Source organism: Cygnus atratus, chromosome 2, assembly GCF_013377495.2.
Source record: "Cygnus atratus isolate AKBS03 ecotype Queensland, Australia chromosome 2, CAtr_DNAZoo_HiC_assembly, whole genome shotgun sequence".
In the NCBI taxonomy this organism is placed as follows: domain Eukaryota; kingdom Metazoa; phylum Chordata; class Aves; order Anseriformes; family Anatidae; genus Cygnus; species Cygnus atratus.
The window spans coordinates 6983510-7001387 of NC_066363.1; the positions used below are offsets into that span (position 1 = coordinate 6983510).

At 47.5% G+C, this 17878-nt stretch overlaps 1 protein-coding gene across 2 annotated transcripts in view; it reads right to left on the minus strand.

Annotated features, from left to right (window-relative positions):
• Positions 1-17878, minus strand: part of PRKAG2 (protein kinase AMP-activated non-catalytic subunit gamma 2) — a 216917-nt gene that overhangs the window by 76595 nt on the left and 122444 nt on the right. The window lies entirely within an intron of this gene.

Consider the following 17878-nt stretch of genomic DNA (forward strand, 5'->3'; position numbering starts at 1 on the left):
TGCAACACTAACTGGCATTTACTTAGTCACACGCATACAAAAATAATGCTGCTACCTTCCCTTGCTTCTTGAGATATGTGCAACTATTTCTTTTAAATAAAGCCCTTATTTTGCATGGTATTAAATTTTACATCCACCTACTTGGGCATTCGGATTCACACCATCCTTCCACAGATACATAACAGGAAAGGATAAAGCGCTCCATTGTCATTCCCATACTCCCAAGAGAAGAAGGGTGGCTGCCCTCCTACATTCCCCGGGTGACACCCACAATTAGTTCTGTCACCTGCATTTCATGCCTGACCTGGCAGGATGCATCTGGTGGTTTCTGGGAGGAAGGATGCTCACAGCCCAGTGATTCCTGCCAAAGCCTCCCTTTTATTTATCTGCAGTGCTATGTGTAGTTCTGCCCAGAGCTCTAATCAACCCCTTTCCAGAAAGAAAAAAAAAACAGCCCCTGCCCCCACAGACCTTTGCAGCCTCCTGCCCACAAGTTACGCTGCTAGAGAATTCAGGGATGAACTAATGATCCTTTACAAAAGGGTGGGTCTGGACAGAGTTGCACTGCCCTGTTGAGAGTCCAAAGGATATAGCCAGCAGCCTGCTGTCAAACATTTCATTTGTATTTATGCGCTTAACATGGAGTTGCTAAAACTGGTGAAAGTTACTGGCAATGAAAAATAAATCACTTTCACAGTTTGCATCTTCCTAGGAATCACACTTCGGTATTCTCTTGTCCTTTACCTGAGCAAGCAGATAATGCCATCGCTAACAATAAAAAATAGCTTTCCAGGTTACTACATAGGGATGTATTCATTTACCATTTAGACTGAAACATCTCCAAAAAAAAAAAAAAAAAGGGTGGTGGTGGTGGGGAGTTTCCATTTGCAGTGTCTCCAAGTGACACTTTTTGTCTGATTCCTTCCCAGGACAACATCGTCCTTTCATTTGCATTCTTCAGCTGGCAGTGAAACAGAGAAGTAGGCAGGCTGTGGCTGCTGAATTTTAAGTAGTCAGAAGCACAAGTGAATCCGAGTTGAGCCTGCTGTTCATTAAGCTGATTCACTCTTCAGACACAATACTATGTTAATTTTGACACATAAGCAAATTGATGCGAATTATGTGAAATGAAGTTTAATGCCACTTAATGGCAGTAAAACTATGAGCTCATAAGCAGGTAAATGGCTGTTTCTATTCAAGCTGTGTTGGTGACATTGACACTAAATGTTGTAAAACACATTAGTTAAAAACAAACCTGAAAAACAATCTTATTATAACCCAAAGTATGATGGAGCAGCATCTATCCTAGCTGCATTTGCTTCAATCTTAATGAAGCAACGCCATGGCTCTTCATCTAGCTGGTGCAGTGTTCAGTGAGAGACTTGGTTGTTTCCAAAATGATCTTTCTATTAATAATAATAATAAAAAAGGAGTAAAATATATCCTTCAAGTCACTGCATGAGCAGGCTGGATCAGTCTGACGGGCTCCCAACCACCTGGGATCTCACCTGCAGAGCTTCCCTGTCCCACTGCAGGAGCACCCTTGCAGCTGGTTTCTGCCCTCTCAGTGCCCCAAGCTTTGCACTTTGTAATTGATTCAATTTCAAATTTCAAAGGGACCTCAAAGCCCACCCAGTGCCACCCCCTGCCATGGGCAGGGACCCCTCCCAGCAGCCCAGGCTGCCCCCAGCCCCATCCAGCCTGGCCTTGGGCACTGCCAGGGATGGGACCCCAAGTCCCTCTGCAGTAAACTGATGCAGTCAGGTTGGTAATCGGGTAATTATGAACTCTACACTTTTCCTCTTGCTCTGTTGCCCAGGCACCCTCTATTTTCCCCCATCCAGGACAAAACACTGGGCCAGACAGACTTTTGGTCTGAGCTACCTTTGGTGCCTTCATGTGCCATGGACCGGTATCGTGTCATCAGGTCGCACCAAATGCTCTGCAGCCCTGAGGATATTCTGAGGCTGGTGGGGCAAACAGAGAGCACAGGGAGCACTTTTTGAGATCCAAACCCCCACGGTGACCCTGTGCTTTCATGCTTAGTTCATAATAGTTATTCTCCCCAGCTAGATAAGTTTTGTAACTCTGTTTTTTGCATTGCCTGTTTCCAACAGACTTGCATTTTTCCTATATTCAGCAGAGAAAATTATATCAGAATATACACATACACCAGGGAGCCTTATTGTCAGGAGAGACACGGCTGTTAAGGGCTGTGAACTTGGGCTTTTAGGGCAACAGGCAAGCTGCAGAAAGTAGTGCATAGGATCCAGAGATCTATACAGTTATGAATTTGCTGCTTTTCAAAGAAGAAAACATTCCTCACAGTGTGATTTTTCAGGTTCTCATGGGCAGGAAGTGCTGCTGTGACGGAGGTCTCAGCCTGGTCTCTAACTCTCAGCTTTCTGTGACCCCTTCCCCTTTGTCTTGCAAATACTGGAGAGCACCAGGTGCAGTTTGTAGCAGAGAAACGGCGGTGAGCCACGAGCTGGATGGCAAAGGATGGCTGTTTCTTTTTTTTCAAGACAAATGCAAATTCCACTGCTGTTTGACAACCTCACAGGTGATAAATGAAGAGGTCCTGGTCACGGTTGAGGCAGCCACTGAGTAAGTGCCTGGCCAGGCAGAAGCAGTGAGATCAGTGCGGTAATTATGTTGAGAGATGCAACACCAGGAATTTACCAGACACTAGGCTGTGGCCAGCAAGCATGGTCGGAGACACCGAACCATGCACCTTGCCAGCGCAAGTGGCATTGATGGGAGCGAAGCATTAACAGTGATCCTCAGCAGGTAACAGCACCATGGGGAAATGCCACGCAGAACCACAAGAAGCAGAAGCAGGAGACTTGGCTGTGCATCCCTCTGAGAAGAGCACGTGAGCAAAGAAAGCTTTACCCTCCTGTGCATCCATCACCCACAGAGCATGGGGTCGAGAAGGCTGGGAATACCAGCCTTGCACTTTCTGAATCACCTGGCTGACTTTCCAGTCCCGCTGCTGACAGCAAAACAACAGGAGTTCAAGACTGCCGCCTTCCAAAGGACTCTTGCTGTACGCAGACCCAGGACTGCTGCTGATGGGATGTGACATCGTGCAAGCGCTGCCTCAGGGCAGCCACCGAGTTATAACAAAAGCTAACTGTGCAGTCCCGTGATACAAATCTGAAAAGTCACTAGAATGAAAATCAATCAGTCCTCTTCATTCAATCTGCTCCGTAAAGACGCGTGACATCTGTGCAAACACCCGGTTTCTTGTCGTGATCCAAACCAGATGACTCATGGGCGTGCGCCAATCCGTGCAAATAAGCCACGTGCAATAGCTGACCCTTATCAACACAACGATAACCGCTGAAAGAAAAGCCTCCGCTGACTTCCCAGCCCGGTATCAGCACATTAGGCAGGCATAGCACTACATCACATGGCAGAGATTCACATGGCCACTTGTACTATGCGCTGGTTATAGCCGGCTGCTGTGAGAAACAATGCCTACAGCAGGACGACTTTATTTACTTAATACACCACCTGGCATTTTAAACTTTCACAGAGGACTTTGTGTTCAGCATCAGAGGCTTTAAGGAAATAACGTTTGTTTTTTTTTTTTCATTTTAGCAAAGCTGGGTCTGGCTGCTAAAGCTAACATGCAACATCTCTTTCCACATTAATCTCAGTTGTCCAGTGTAGGCTTTCCTTGCTGCTTTGTTTCAAGTTGAGCTAAATTCTCCCCTGCTGCTGCAGAAAGCTGTAAACTGCCTTTCTGTGGTGATATTTCAGGAGCCAGCACTGTGTCTCTCCATCACAGCAGAGGAGAGGCTGCTATAACTGCTCTCTGCCCCAGCGCCCTCTCCCTGGGTTCGTTCACTGCCGCCTGCTTTGCACGGCAGAAGCTGCAAACCGCAGCGTTATTGTCGTCGTTCGTGTTTTGTTTCTGGTAGCACCAGACAAATATAACAGATAACACAGGCCCTGACCTGAAGGATTTACGTTTGGACAGGCAAAGGAAAATAAGAGGGAAATTAAGGGAGGAGAGAAGGGAGGGGCAATGCTGTGTGCGCAACATACAAACACAGGTTTGGAAGTAATTGCTTGCTTGCTCTGATGCCTAATTTCACACTACAGATTTCGTACTCAGTCACTGCACTAAATGTCAGCTTCTTAAAAGCAGCAGCTTGGGGGAGTGCAGAACGGTGCAAGTTGTTGCTTCTGCGATGATTTATGATACACTCGTCCAACACGAGTTTAAAAAAAAATGTGGAATTGAGGCAAAGATTTTCCTGGCTCACTTGCTGTAAGTGACTTAACTGTGTACCTTATTTCTGTAATACGCTAAAGCAGAAAAACACCCCGTGGAACATCCCCTCTTTACCTCTCACTTTCCCCCTTTGCCCCCCAAATATTTTTTTTACAAATATATCACTAGAGGTCCAAACTGATGAAAGGACCGATCTAAATCCTGGCCTGCAGAGCCCTGCTGAAATCGCTGTGAGTGATTTCATCTGCATACTCCGGGTAACTGAGAGACAGAATATTAATGCACGTAAAGACCACTAGGATATCCATTTACTGCATACGCATGAGAGCTCCAGAGCTGGCGCCAGGGGAATGCACACTGTAATGCCACACACAGCCATGGCCGCTCAGCAAGAAGGCAAGTGTTCAGAGTATGCCACTTCGGAGCTTCAGAGTAGCAGGTTACAAGAGTGTCAGAGCAGAGTCTTTAGGACTCAGGTCCTGGGACCTGCACTGTATTTAATTTACCAGTTCATATTATCCTCAGTTTTCTGCTCTTGCAGTGAAGAAAACAGCTCTAGAGCTGCTAGTAAAGGCATCAGAGTTGCAGCTGGACTGCAAGTCTCACAGCACAGCTTACTTCTGTTTATTTTCTGCAATGCTTACAAGGGCACTGAGGTGAGAGTAATTAAATATTTGCAAAGTACTCCAAATCCTCAGGGTAGCTGTAGCTAGAGAATGAAGCCATAATTCGCAATTTCTTTGCTTCTGAAATTCATGTTTCAAAACCTCTGTTCTTCTGTAATTAAAAGAATAAAATAAAAAAAGTCTCCCTCTCTCTAGCTCTTCTCAGAATTCAACAGGAGTCCAGGGATGGCTTCAGCCTGCAGCATTTGCCTCTCCCCCCTGCGTCTGACTCAGACTTCTGTCTCATCATAATTCTTATCTTGCTAACCTGAGAATTAATCTTTTCCTGCATACATGGCACAGCAGAGATAGTACAGTACTCTCTAGCACACCTACCAAAACCTTCTGAAAAAATAACTAATGACTTCATGGCTCTTGTCTGATGGAAAATAAATTGCCATGGGCCTGCTCCTGCTCCTTCTGCCACTTGGTCGTATAATTTCCATTGCCTTCACTGGCACTGGGTGATGCTTTTAGCTGAACATTACTGCAGCACACAGCACAGCTTAGAGAGTTTCAAACCCTTACTATCACGGCTTTCTCCAGACACTCACAGACTAACCCTCTCCTTCCCGTGGAGCGGTTCACACAACACGGGCTTTCTTCTGCCTTTCACAGTTAGATCGCAAAGTGACAAAGATTAAAAATAACTCCAGACCTCTGCCCTTCCACTGCAGGCCCACTAGAGACCGATGCTATTAGAATAAGAGAAAGGAATGCCTCCCACATTTCCTTTTTTCTCACTACTCCGACTTCTGTTTGCAGGCTGATTAAAACTTCCCTCATCCACCAGACCCCTGCAAAACCAGCCCCAGAAGCACGGCACGGGGTGCCCTGCTTTGCCTGGCTGTGAAACGAGTCACAGCTGATGCCTCCTCTCAACACCCAGCTCCACGGTGCTGCAGGAAAGAGCCCACGTGCCCTTCAGCAGTACACGCTTACATTTTCCAAAGGGCTGGCCAGGCAATTTTCCTCTCCAGGAAATCCTTCCCCTCCCTTGTCATCCAACCCCAGCTTCACCCCACCACCCGTCCCAGGTCACTACTACAGCGTGCCTCCGGCACATGACAGCAGTCACATTCCTGGTTTGTTTTACTCCTCAGGGCTGTCATCCTGCTGTAAGGCATCCGAAAACGCTGGTAGCCAAAAGGACTCAGCACGCTGAGAGAGCGAGTACCTAAGCAGCAGACTCGTTGGAGCAGGGCCGCCTTCGTGCCAGAGGTTTCCCCCATGCCGTGGGGAAATCTGATCTATGTAAGGAGCTCTACCTTTGCCCTTTCACTCTGCCTTTCACCCTCTCACACCCATTCTCGTCCTCCTGCAGGTGTCTGTCTCCCTCCCTCCTCTCTGTATTTCAGTCCCTGGGGATGTCGGTCCCATTCCTGCCCACCAGCATCAGCTGTGGAAGGACAGCTTGTGCTGACACTCTGACTCGCCTTGCTTCATTTTTGGGTTAATACTCCTCAGCGGGGCAGGGATTTCACAGCCCACAGTCAGCACCTCAGGCCCCAGGCTCAGGAAGCCCGAGCCATGGCTGTTCACATACAAAGAGATAAGAGGGAAACCCCGAGGACTAGCACATGTTAAACTGCAGAACCCAGGCAAATCCAACAGCCATAAAACCCACACAAAGCGAACACCGTGTTTGGTGCTTGCCTTGCATCAGTGCATCTCCAAGCAGGTACTTTTGCAGAGGTCCTTCCTTGAAATTTCCACCTCTCTGACTAGGACAACAGCACCTGAAAGCTCAGAAATAAGAGATGGAAACGAAGCTTCAATATGAACGTCAATATACTTCAAGGGGAGAAAACAGGAACAACTCCAAGCTGCTACCATGCCAGAGAAGAAAAGCAGAGACAGGTCTTAAATGCCTGATCTCAGCACATCCTTCCCCGGATGGATCTGTAGAAAAGCAACATCAATTACTAGAAGAGGGGCTGCACTAGGGAACGACCTATGGGCAGCGATCTGACGTCTGCTGTATGGTTTTCTTTAACTCCACAATGGTCAAGGAAAGGGAGCGTGCAGAAGACACACATGTTCTTTTATTCAAGGCATTAACCCCGTGTGAATCTGCACACAGGGGCGGACATGAAGAAGGCTCCAGAGAAGGCTGTGAGGAGGGAACCTGAGGGCAGGCCTGGACCAGGAGAAGGGACAGGTCCACCAGGCAGGCCCAGGCCAAGCAGCTGCTGAGGCTCTGACAAGGCTGCGGCAGCACCACGGCTGCTCCGCACCTCAGATCCTCACCACAACCTCCACCCCACCGCCCCTTGTCTACCGACAGAGCTGGAAACACAGAATTGAGGACTTTCTCTCAGGAAGAAATCGTGTTCGGCCCCAAATCCTCTGATGCTCATGAGGCTCTCTCACAGGACCGCCAAGCAGGCCCCTCACAGGTAGCGGGGCTGAGGCTGGCAGCATGCTGGTTACGCAAGCACCGACTCAGATGGTACTGAGCAAAGCCAGCACCACAAAGGCCATGGCGAACAACTGTCAAACGAGGAAAGATTTCAGTCACTGCTGACTGAAGCTGGATTTAATCTAGCGGGGAGAGGCTTTGTATCTGATTACCAGCCCCGCTGCACCAGTCACTTCCCTCCTCAGCTGCACTGTTTTGACCTCATTTCTGAAAATAAATTATGAGCTGTTTTCTCCTCTTAACAAGTAACTGTTGCGCTGGAAATCTGGATGTTTTTGACTGTTGAAGCGAGGCAGTGCTGCAGCCTGTTCCTCGAAGCACAGGCAGCTCAGGCCAAGGCCCTACCCTGAGCCCTGCATATCCCCTAGGAACCCTAGGCACCCTCTCAGAAAGTTACTTACATTCAATTTGCCTCTGCAAAAAGCCTGTGACACGTTTACAAGCACTTCTTCAAGTAGTAAACTGCTATGTATCACCCCAACTTGCTGAGCTTTGCCGATACAGGAGCTGGTGCTGAGTGGCACCTGCTGCTGCCCAGCACGGAAGAACAGCCAGGCGGTACCAGAGCATCAGGCTTTAAAGAGCCAAATGGATGAAGGTTTGCGGCTGATGGTCTGGCCTTGCCAAAACCGGTCAGGAAAGAACACTGGTGCTTAGTCCTTCCAGCCCAGATTCAGAGGACATAAGCTGAGGAAGGACTGTACTTGCCAAGAAAACCCCGTCCTTTGCTTTCCCGAGCCTCTGTTTTTTCTGACAGCTGATTATGTTCCTGACACCTCCAGAAAAATAGAAGATGACACTGCAGAGACAGCATGAACATATGATCCTTAACCCCTACCAGACCAAGAGTTTACAGACAGACTGACAAAACTTCAGGAAGTTTTGCAATATTTTCCCTTCAGCATGTCAAGAGAGGACAGGATAGTGCTGAACAGTGCTCATGGCTCTCCAGACATTTCCTTAAGATTTGTCCTTGCAGGCTCTTGTCTTGGGAGCATCAGCAGTCCATTTGCAACACCTTCTCGATCACACTGTAAAGCCGTGGCTCCAAGAAACTTTATTTTTTATTTAAAAACAAAATAGAAAAAAAATATTGCATTGATTAAACAGATACAAGCTGCCACAGTTTCACTACTGTAAAAGCAATTTAATCACTGCCTGGTGGATGATAGCTGGTATGTAAGCAGACATTCTCCTTGATGCAGAATAGAACATGAAGCATCATCCCGGAGTTCTGCTGAACTTGAACGGGATCCAGCTGGGAACAACTCGGCTGTATCAGTGTCGGACCGCGGTCGGTACAAGCTGAACACCAGCCCAGGCCAGCTGAGGTCTCCGGACCATCACGTGGCTGGCCGCTAGCCTCGCAGGGCTTGTGCCCAAGGTATTCACACTGTGCATGGAGCCAAGAGCAGGATGTCTGACAGCGTGTGCCTTCACCCTGGCCACCCTGATGATGCAAAAGGAGAGCTTAGCCTGACTCCACAGCACAGATCGTGCCAGGCACTCTTACCCCACAAAACCCTGAAGCCTGGGTGAAAGCAACTTCCCAGTAGAGGCTTCGAACTTCATTGAATTAAGAGCAGCAAAGAATTTTTAGAGAAGGCTCTGCTGTGCATTTAACCGTGGTGGAAGCAATGGTGGTAGTAGGCAAGGGGAGATGGGTGCTGGATGTGCCAGCAGGAGTCTCTCAGGCCAAATGGGCAGGGCAGGAGGGTCGAGAGGTCAGGAGCTGGGGGGCAGTTTCACCAAAACGAGGATTATTTGTCTTCCTCTCTGTGCTCCGAGTGCATTGCTTCATCTCAGTAAACAAAACCTCAATGAAATAAAAGGGCTCTGACGGTGAACCAAAGCTATTTAGTGTGAATGAAAATAATCAGAGCTGGGCAGGGGGCTGGGGCACAGCTGGCCACAGGAGGAGGTAAGCGCTGCAGAAACAAAAGGGATCTGGACCAGAGCAGGGTCAGCCACTAAAGCAGCCAAGGCAAACAAGGCACAATCTGTGGCAGACCCTCAGCAGCATGCAATTAGAAAAAGGATCCCTGACGGACATCATTAAGTAACTTTGTCACTGCGCTGAGCGATGGCCTTGCTTCCCCGTGCCCCATGTCCCCCCTGTGCTGATGGGGCTCCCGGCCACTGCACAACTCCGTCCTACAGCAGTGTGCAAGACGTGGCTGGAAGTAAGTCCAGGCAGGAATACCAGAGCACGTCACAATCTGTATTTCATACTACTCCTTCCATCTGACAGCTGAAATCAGCCAGAATCCAGAAGAAAATAACCTAATTCCTGCGCTCAAACAAACAAAAATCACGTTGTTTTCATTCGCATCGATATATTCTTCTCCATTACTTCCCTGCTGATACCTAGAGCTGGAGCTTTAATGACATTTTGCTCTGGCTCTGTTTCCAACACCACCGAAGATAAATACATGCCAGCAGCGGGCTGAAGCAACAGTTGCTGCGGATCCAGTGTCAGAGTGTGACAGACATGTGGACGGCTGCTCTAGGTGGGGGACACGCAGCCGGGGAACCTGTGATTCCCGATCACGTGCCATAATGTGATCCAGGAAAACTCACTCAGGCCTTTCCCTCGATTTCCTTCCTCTCCAGAGAGGAGCTGTCAGCTTCCCTCTGCTGTGCTTGTAGCCATTTGGTTTGACCGGTGATGGTTTTTTTTTTTTTTTGTAATTAAATGAAGCCAAGACAGGGGAAATGTGGGCTGAAAACAGAGAAACTATCTGACGACAGCGCGTATGGAGCTGAGGGTGCTGGAACTGCCTCAGAACATTTACAGCCATCCACAGCTCTTGGTCCCTCCTTTACTTAGCTCTGGGCTCTCCCAGAGACCTCTCAGGCAGACCTAAAAGCTTTTTAATATCTAAGATCCCTCTCCCTCATCTGTCGAGCCATCCAGTGATGAACAGAGCCTGAATTCAGGATGAAGCGTGGAAACAAAACACCAAGTGCACTGGCAGCAGAGACAGGGCCAGGTGCTGTCGGGGGGGATTTCATTCCCTGTGAGGATTACCTCGCTGACTGTGCTGGCTTTTGCTGTGTCCTCCTATGTCCACATGGGGATCGGAGGACTGCCTACTCACAGACCTCCTTCCACTCCTCTCCCAGGGGTGTTCCCATGCTCACAGGGCTTCTGCTCCCAGGCTTTGCTGGGAAGAGGATGCAGGAGCACAGCACGCTCTCACCACTGCTCTCCCCACAACTGGTGGCATCACCTACGTGTGAGCTGGCCCAGCCACCCCAGAGGAGGGTCTGGCAGCTGGTCCTGCAGACCCTAGGAGAACAGACATCACACAAGGACACGTCCAGCTCTGCAATATTCCCTTGGACCAGCTACGGCACCCCAAGCTACAGAGCACTTTGCAGGAAGTAAAAAAAATGCTTAAACCCTACAAGACAGAATTCTTCTACAGCAGTTCATTAGCAACTAGAAAGTTCTCTTCCAGGCTGCAGTTTTCTTGTTCTGTGGAGAGAAAATTATTCATCAATACAGCTGCCTTAAAGCATGTAGTAATGCATGTCTTATCCTGCTCTGCCTCTTAGAAGGGCTAATACATGTGCTCAGACCAACAGGCAATTTTGAAGACTGAAGCAGTTCATAGAGGAGGATTTCTGAAGCACCACTGAGTCATGGCCGAGCACTGAGTTCTTCCAGATAAATTTTCTGGCCACAGAGCTACTGAAATTGTCCCTTTAATAAAATAAGGTTATTTATACCTGTGGTGCGCTGCATATCAGTTGATCAAACTGCAACTTCAAAAGGGTCTGAAGTGCTTGGAAGCAGCAGTGTGGTTAATTAATAATGCAAAACAAAGCCCAACAGAGGCAAGACATCACCGGCAGCGTGTATGGGGCTCTGCAGAAATGAGCTTCCATTAGACTTAACCAGCGCAGCACTGCTCCTTTCCCTGAGAACCCAGCTGCAATCTATCCCTTGAGCTACGCACCGTCTTTTGGAGTCAAACCTACTGCAGCATTTACATCAAATATGTAAAGCATAGCCCGCAATGAGATGTAGATGAAAATAACCCACACATCTTGGTTTAGCAAACCATGATCGATATGCTCCCAATTAGCAGTTGGTCTTTAAACAGCGTGCAGGAGCACAAACTCCTCTTCCCTTTTCAGAGGAAAAGCATGTGCTGATCGTAATGCTAACATGTGGGATGCCTTTAGTCTGTAAGGTGGCTAACAACAGCTTTGTTTTGCTTTTCTTAAAGGCAAGTGCCTCCAGAGGAGGCCACAAGGATGCTCAGAGGCTGGAGCACCTCTGCTGTGGAGCCAGGCTGAGGGAGTTGGGGTTGTTCAGCCTGGAGAGGAGAAGGCCCCGGGGAGACCTCACAGCGGCCTGCCAGGGCCTAAAGGGGGCTGCAGGAGAGCTGGGGAGGGACTCTTGGTCAGGGGTGTAGGGATAGGACAAGGGGAAATGGCTTTAAACTAAAAGGGGGAGATTTAGATTAGGTATTAGGAAGAAAATCTTTTCTGTGAGGACGGTGAGGCCCTGTCCCAGGCTGCCCAGAGGAGCTGTGGCTGCCCCATCCCTGGCAGTGCCCAAGGCCAGGCTGGATGGGGCTGGGGGCAGCCTGGGCTGCTGGGAGGGGTCCCTGCCCATGGCAAGGGGGGGCACTGGGTGGTCCTCAAGGTCCCTGCCAATCCAAATCACTCTGTAATTTTATGATTCCAAGCTTTCTCAATTCTGGGAGCTTTCATTTCTGACCTGCTCTCCACCATCTGCATACCTCATCCCACTTGGACATGTAGCAGATCCTCACCTGGGTTCCCAGTACGCCCTGGTGGCAGCCTGGCCCTCCGCTTCTCCCACAGGAGCACGGAGCCGCTGTGCTCAGGTCTGCAGCATGGGCAGAAGCAGACAGGCTGAATTGCACTGAGATGCCATGAAACCCTTTTCCTTATGTTAACAACTGTAAAGCCTGCCCGTTTCAGAAATAAAGCTTTTTTTTTTTTTTTTTTTTAAAATTTATTTTCTGAGACCTAAGCTAGTTCCATTTCCCTCTGCTCCAGGCATCGCCAGGGGATTTTTACGTCTTGTCTCTAATGCAGCCCTCACCCCTTTTGCTCAGGGACAACGGGCCCCGTCTCCACCTCTGCGGGTGGGACATCCCAGATGTTGCAAGTTGAGGGTGGGGGGTTTCTGCGATTTCCAAACTGAGCTTCTGCCCTTGTTCAACACTTCTCTCAAAAATTCCCCCCCGGGGATGCACACGAGGTCATTTATACGTTAATAAGCCAATGCCACTGACCTGGCCTTGGGTTTTGGGCTGTGTGTGTCTGCCCAGGCAGGAAGGAAGAACAAACTCTGCAAACGACCACCACCTCCCTGCTGCCACGGTGGCCAAGCTGAAGTTGGGGTGCTCCAGAGCACCCCATTTGCTGGGGGGCTGTTTCAGACCCGCTGGTACAAATGCTGCATCCAGCGCTCCCATTACCATATGGCAACACCCACAAACTGCTCCTCCTCCAGAGCTGGTTTTAAATGTAAATATAACCCAGCGTTCAATAGCCGTGGTGTTACAAGTTGCCTTGATGTGGCCACAGCAGAGCTACCGAAACGCTGGGTTAAATGTAGACATTTTACAAACCAATCCAATTTTAACTCATTCATTATTAGCATCACAGGCGGCTCAGCTCCCTTCCTTGAATGTTGCACAATGAAGAACAAGAGGCAATGTTTTCACAGCAGCATGCCTCAAGCTATGCACGTGAAGCCAATATAAAGGCCCTATAAAGCCAAGTTCTGTTTCAGATGCTTGGTTTTGCATTGATGCGAGCCAGGTGAAAATTTAGGATCAAGCGAGCAACATTATACTGTAATTATACAGCCATTTTAATGCATATGGTCCTACTGTAACAAGCATAACATTTGTATGTACATATTGTATTCATCAATAGCGCTGGTTTCAAATGCCAACAAAAAAAAAATAACCAGCTAAACCTTCAAAGAGTCACGGTATTTAAAATTGTAAATGTCGGGATTCTTCTCTGCATTTTCTTTTGGAGGCATTAAGTTTTCACAATATTTCTCTGCACCCACAAAGGGCTAGAAAATTCCAAAAGAAAAAAATAAAATAAAAAAATCTAAATGCAAGCTTTTGTTTAGTATATTAAAAAAAAATGTATTTCTGATTTGTACCTATTTATGAAGAAAGAATCGGACTTGCATTGTGTATAGCATGATCATAAAACCAGTAAGTATTTATGAGTTGCAATCACAAAATCACCAATCACAAATACCTGTAAGTGTTTGATTTTTATAGTAGTAGTATTGATAAAAATTAAGGAAATTAGAGATGATACCATCTCCTCAAACGATTCCTCTGTCCCTTCTGTAAATGCTAGCGACACTTCCTACTGCACAGTGGGTTTTTATGACTTGCTATATGATGTTGTGAACGTATATGAAGCCTCTTGAATTTTATACAAAAATATTAGGGAAATGTAAAGTAGACTCCTACATCATCCTAGCAGTGCTGAAATAATGTGCTCCACGCCTTCAAAACCAATGGAAAAAGCGGCAGTAGGCAACCACGTTTAATCATTGCTGTTCCTCAGTGAGGCTGTACTTCAGGAGAGGGGAAGTGGCTCGTGATGGATTCTTTCTCTCACCTCACGCACTAGCAAAGGGCTGGCTATAATGAGCAGTAACAATCAATGAAAGACTTGTACTGAACCTGACCTAGGCGCAAAATAAGTTAGCAACCTATTCTATGCACCTGCTGGTACTGTCCCTGCCTCAAAGCAGCTCCTAAAGAAAGGTGTTAAGACCTGACTTGCACAGACTTTATCATTTTCTTCCCCCAATTTCTTAATATTCAAAAGAATTTAAGCTACTGTGTGCAGGGCTTTTCTCCTCCTTCAGTATATTATTTTTTTTCCATGCATGCATTAGGTTTCTATAGCAATGTGTGTTGTTACCTAGGGTATGGCCAGGGATGGTATTTTCCTTTGGCTGTGACATCTGATGAATTACCAGACTTACAGCCAACTTCAAGCAGCCCATACCAGTGTGTATTTGTACATGCGTACACACGTTCATAAGCAAATTAGGGAAAAAAACATAACAGCTTTTCAGAGCCCAGATTTGCAACCATTACATGTAAAAAGCTTGGGCTGGACACCTTTCAGATGTTCTGTGAGTAAAACATAACTGAGTCTTCGAAGAGCAAATCTGGGAACTTTAGTAAAAAAACATCCAAGAAAAAGGGAAAAAAAAAAACACGAAACAAAACAAACAAAAAAAAACATTCTTTCCAATGTCCAGTAAGGTATATTAAAGAACACAAAGTAGGCTGTCTGAGATGCCCTTCCAGGATTCCCTTATATTTTATTTAACCTGCTCACACAACTCCCAAACTTGTCTCAATGCCATTTAATTAACTGAAAACACAACAGCAGCCTGAGACTTAAGCTGGATGTTGTAATCCCTTCTTTAAAACCAAGATGACTTCAAATGCGGGCATACACGATGACACGATGAAGGGGCAGCCCTCCAAATACACCAAAGAACAACGTGAGCATGGGTCCAATGGCCAAGCCATGGGACTTGGCAGTAGCGTGATAAATCCTGTGCCATTTGGTAGCAAGCAGACACCTGGACTTAATGCGAGCCCGCTGCAGCACCCTGAGGTTAAACCCCTCATTTTACATCCATTGCTCCATGCTGAGAACTTAGCACATGCTGTCATGCCACAGCCAAACCCTCCAGACGTGGAGGTGAAAGGTCTCCATAAAATTGGGCAAACAGTTTTGGGGAGGGTCCCTTCTGCAAGGGACATCGGTGCCCTCTGCGGCAGCAAGGACGGGGCAGAAGTGGGGGTCAGAGCAAGGCTGAGGGCCCGAGGATGTGGTCAAACCTCCAAGCTTTGCCTCAGCACATCTGTTTTTTTTTCCTTCCATCATCTTCACAGTTGCATTGGGCCCGTCCTGGTGGGCTAAGCAACCTGAGCAGCCACTGCTGCTCTCACGAAGGGACAACGACAACCACAGCTGCTGAAATGCTCGCTACGGCCCTCGATCATCTCTGCTGCTGCTCCTCAGCCTGCAGAGGTCCCACCAGATAGCCTCCGGGCGAGCCTGGTTTACGAGTTACGGGGATCTGGACAGAGACTGATAATGGCATCTTCGATCTAAGTGGCTGCCAAAAAAACCCTTGTGGAAATCAAGCAAAGCTGCTCGCGAGACCAGTTGAAGATGGGGTGGTGTCTGTCAGACATGGCAGATAACTGGCGTGCTCCTGCTGCCAAAGCGTTCAGATAATCCAGACAGCACCCAGAATTTAACATTAGTTGTACAAACTTCTGAAACCCAGCCTGCAAAACTGACAAACCCGATGGTTTTAACAAGGCTGGAAAAAAAAATGGTTAAAGTAACTGCTGGTTTTAAACACTGGAAATGAAAGAGGCTGTTTGTAAGTACCGTTTGATGCTCTGCAAGCAGGAAAGTCAATTCACCTCCTGTAAGATTTTATGTGGGAAATAAGCGTAATGATAATCCTGGGCAAATGCCATTTTGGAGACATTTATCTAGTGCCACCAAAGGCACAGGAGCTTGCAGAGGACACTGCAGACTCCCCCCATCACAAATACATGACCACAGCCTGGCTCCCTCCGGCCTTGGCACGTTCAACGTATGCTCCCCTGGGTGCATTTCTACCACCTCCAAGCCCTGTGCCAAGGTTCCTGCTGGAGGAAGAACCAGCCACACACTTCTGCCCTGGAGCCCCTCTGCCGACTGCCACCTCCACAGCTGCCCCCCTGTCCCTTGTGCTTGTAGTGCAATGCTAACCTCTATAAAAAGTGGAATTCTGTAATGTAGGAGAGATGCGTCGCTCCCTGTCCTGTCCCTATGGGCAGGTTATACGAAATTAAATAGGAATGCTTAGAGCTGACAGAACCAGTCACTGACACGAACAGTCTCTCAGCACATTACTCAGATGAGGAAGCATTTACAGCATTTGAAAAAACAAGCCCAGAAATTCGAATGTAATTTTTAACACAATTTTTAATATAATACATTTACCTACAGCTTTAATAGCACACGGATGCAGGGTAACTCACTAAAAACCATAAGGGGGCATATCATTAGGTGGTGTAGATCTACCACCGGGGACATGTGTACAGCCTTGTTGGTGTATGTCTATCACATGTGTACGGCCTCGTTGATTTAGGCTCGTCGAGACCACGTCAATAACTCAGCAGCGCTGTGTTACCACTTAAACCACCATTTCTTGAACACTTCTAAGATACCATGCCTAGCCGGGCACATTGTTTGGGTTTAAATCATATCACAACAGGAAAGCCTGATTATATATGTATTATATGTAAAATAAATCCATTGGAGCTTGAAAGCCTACACATTCGTCATCCACAGCTCTCATAGTTCAGGTTCCCACCAATGCTCAAGCATCGTACGAGTTTGGCTCTCATCATTGCTGGACCCATTTTGTTTCTCTGCTTTTGAGAGTCAGGCTCTGTGGGTGCTGAAGGAGGCAGGAGAGGAAAGCAGCCCAAAGGTCCCACCTGAAAACCTCTTCTGTCTGGAGATGAAAGGCTGACATGGAGGAAGCTCTATGTCACTTAATGAGTGCTGACAGGAACGGAGAAGATTTTATGGGCAGATAAGAGGGCAAGAACTCACCCAGGTACATTCTGCAGCCCATTAAATCATTAGAATGAAATACACAGAAATGGACAAAAGAAATTAAAAACAATAATAATAATAAAAAACTTTCTAGTCTCTGCTCCTTTCTTTCCAGTCCAGAAGGTATAAGTTTCTTCTCAGAAAAGGCTCAACAACCTGTTTTCTGGGGCAGAATACCTCTTCCTGTGTTTTTGTTTGGTGACGCATTGCATTGCTACTCATGCTACCAACACCTTTCTGGAAATGCCAGCGCACCTTTGCCTTTCGGACTCCAAGCTGTGTGTCCTGCCTCTCCCACCTCGGTGACTGCATCGGTAAAATCACATCCATGAGCTCCAGCACCACTGCCTCCTGCTAAGGAAATACTCAGGGCAGAGGATGCTGTGTTTCCAGAATCATTCCCAGAAAGATTCAGACCTCACCGGGGATGAAGCAAAGACTGACACGGGAGAACAAATGGCAGCTGCTTTTCCTTGCAGTTCATCAACCAACACCCACATTCATCTCAGATGAATGAATCTTCAAATCATCATCCTCTATCAATGTGCATCAGATGGTAATAGTTTAGATAAATTAAATTTGGGAAGATTGGGGGTAATGGCAGATACAGCGAGGTTACTGCAAAATGAGAATCTCCACCTAGATTTAGTGCTCACCAAATGCAGCCTCGCTGAATTCCTGTGCAGCAGGGAGCTCTGACTTCCTGGGGGTTTGCCAGCTGGGTAAACAGAGAGGTTAAGGGAAGAACAGTAAACTTGGGCCTGACACCCAGCTCCAAAGTATTAATTGAAATAAATGCCTCAGTGCCATAACTAAGGCACTAAGCCCCTGTGTTCACAGGTTGCTGAGGATCCCCTGTTCCACTGAGAA